We start from the raw sequence: 3,331 nt of genomic DNA, 5'->3' as shown, positions 1-3,331 counted from the left end.
ATATCAGACCTTATATTGTGTATGGAAGTTCTGTATCTGTACTCTAGTGAGAATATAAGATGTTTCCCACTACTTAATTCCTTACTTGGCAACAGATACAGTCTTGGTGCATCCTGTGTTCTTCAGCCTGTTAAAATAATGGCAAAGCTTCAGTATTTCTGTCCTCATAATAGTGAGTGATGTCACTTAATACATATGATTTGACTCTTCTCCATTCTCCTGACTGCCAAATACTCCACAAATACAGTCTGTGCTATGCTGAAAGGCACAAAAGGCTGAGATGACATCATATGCTCTAACAGCCAACCTAGACCAGTTTATTAATGTCATCACAACCTTGGAACACATTTTAGAATGTCTTATACTTTGAGAATATATTGAAGGATAGTGATTCCTTACTTTCTTCCAGTTTAATTTTTTTAGTGGCATAGTTAATAAACGTTTTCAGATTAATTTTGTCAGAAAAAAAAGGGAATTATTATTTTCACTGTCTTTCCTGGGGTTTTTGTATATAATTTTCCGTTGGATGGCACAGGGCTTACAAGCAGGGAATCCTGGCGTGCTGTATGAATGGCCAGTCTTGCTGCCAATCATAAACATTTCCATAAGTTGTACAGACAGGAGTATGCTGGGAATTGTAAACCACTAGCTTCAGTCTTGTCATCTAATAATGAAGGACCTGGAAACCTGCATGAACACAAAACGTAGGCACAGGCCTCTGATGGAAAACATAGGGAGTGAGTGATTACATTGGTTAAACTTCCTTTTATTCATTGATTAAACCCCTCAATGAATGTAACTTGCTTTATAAATTCCTTCAATTCTTGCATCTTAATTTATCATAGGCTCCATGAAATCCCATCCTACGCTACGTAGCTGCAACCCCATGAAGCATTGGCAGAAGCACTATCCTTCCTGCACATTTACCACAAACAAATGAAGGTAAAACTAAAGCTTTTCAAACATCTTGGGCTCAACCTTAAAAGTGAAAAACAAGTGGGTTGGGGGCAGAGGAAACATTGAAAATTGCCTCCATTTCAGACCCGCCCCAAACCCGCCTCCAACCCGCCCATTTCCGGTTTTCAATGGGTTGGGATGAAAGGGAGGCGACCTACCCGCTCCCAGGAGGCGGGTCGGGCCTTAAAACCTTTCTAGGAGGCTTTGGGCCTCCATTTTTCTAGATTTCCCGATTTCAACCCTGGGGGGCCAGGATTCCCGGGCCTTCTGTTTTACGTCTCATGAAAGGAGGCAAAAAGGCCCGAGACTAACAGGTAGGCGCCTAGAAAGGCACAGCTTGTGGGCCCGGAGGAGCAGGAGTGCTTCCCCAGGCCCAAAAAGCCTTCCTGTACTGACCCTCCAAAGATCGCGGACACCCAACCCCGATCGCGGGCCACCCCCCGATCACGGACCCCTGATCCCCAATCCTCCCCCCGACCCCAATCCTCCCACCCACTCCGATCCTCCGATCCCCGACCCCGATCCTCCCACCCTCGACCCCCTCAGCGATCTCGCACTCCCATGATGACCCCCATTCCCGACACCCCCCGTGACTGACCCCTGATCCCTCCACCATGACTCGAGACCCCCGTGCCAACCTAACACCACCCATGCCAACCTATGCCCACCCATGCCCCCATGCCCACCCATGCCCCCATCCCCACCCGTGCCCCCCTCATCCATATAAACAACGACTTACCTGCAGACTTACCTGAACACGTCCTCTCCCTAGTAGGTCTCCCGTCCAACTGAGACCAGCCTGTTGATCAGGCCGGTCAGTCAGACGGCAAACCGACAAAAAAAAATGCCCTTACGTCAAAATCGTAAGAATATCCGGGAAACCCGTACTAATGGGTTTCCCATCCTCAATTTGTTCCCCCCAACCCCCCCAACGCCCCCTTCTCGGCTCAGTTTTAAAATCGAGCCCTTTGTTTTTCACTTAAATTAACAACATCGGCAAGCTTAGAATCCTGGTTCTTGCATTATACTGTGTGCATATTGTAGATTTTGAACCATAGTTGATATTTTAGAAATGTATTTGCACTTCTTGTAAATCTTATCTAAATGTGACAAATCCACAACTACAATATTTTCAAAGATGTAATTAGGTGGCATTTCTTAGTATACCAGAATAGAGTCGCTGTGGCTGTTCTGAGCATATGTCAAATTAAACCAATGTAATTTTTAGTTAATTTTTTTTTGTATTTAATCTTTGTAAATTTTTTGCACAAGTTTGTTACTGCACATCATGTTGTGCATTTTGAAAAGAATGATATTAGTTTCCATTACAATTGAAAATTAGCAATTCAGCTTCTTTTGGCTACTATATTCTGAGCATATTTTTAATATTTTGATTCATCGTGGACAAAAATCTTAATTAAAAAGCAACACAAAATATATCTTTATTTGAAATCTTTGTGGTCAAATATTAATTTCTAATGAAATGAATTAATCAGTAGACTAGGGCAATATGGTGAGGATTTCTTCAATGGGTAGTGCTTCGCAAAACTGTAAACATGCTTATAAAGAATATTTTTATGATTTCATTGCACACCGCAGAAATCTTCTCCCTACTTGTCTGAAGTTTATTCTTCAAATTTCTCTGGGATATTCGTTGTTTATATCATTAGCTTATGCTTTCCCTCTAACTTTGTTCAGAAAGTTTTTTTGCATCTCTCAAGAAACATACAATGCAACTATGTAATTTGTTTTGTAAATAGCATCACATCATTAAGATGTCACCCCTTTGTGTCAACCTGTATCAAATTCAAATAATACCACTAATTAGAGTTGATGATCTGTGATTGCCAAGAAAACACATGCATTTGATTTTAGCACAACTAGTTCACCTACCTGTGATCTTTCTATATTTTTTTTCAGGTTATCTGTTTAAATATATTCAACCCACGCAAAATAAATGGCCATTATACTAAGGTCACATCAAGCAATGTTCAAATGTTAGATATAATACCCAACAAGCTAGACTAGTTTCAGTTATGGTTGCTAAGCATGATGAAACCACAATATGTATATCCTTATTGTTAAGCTGGTAATATAATTCTGACTCTTTTGAATTTGATAATAAGTGGGATACCAACATAAATCCAAACAAAAAAAATCTGTTTTCTACCATAAAAAGACATACAAACGTAAAGGCCATTGTTCTAGTGAGTCTTAACAAGGAAATAAAGCACTAATAGTTCACAAACACAAAATATTATACCTTTGTTCTTATATGCTTTCGTCCGAAATCTGATAAGATCATTTCACATTTTACTGAAAACTGTTTATGACTGATTATAGAACAACAAAGTATAAGGTAAAACACCATTAA

The sequence above is a fragment of the Heptranchias perlo genome, chromosome 3, assembly GCF_035084215.1.
Source record: "Heptranchias perlo isolate sHepPer1 chromosome 3, sHepPer1.hap1, whole genome shotgun sequence".
NCBI classification, from domain to species: domain Eukaryota; kingdom Metazoa; phylum Chordata; class Chondrichthyes; order Hexanchiformes; family Hexanchidae; genus Heptranchias; species Heptranchias perlo.
This window is presented reverse-complemented; position numbering follows the sequence as displayed.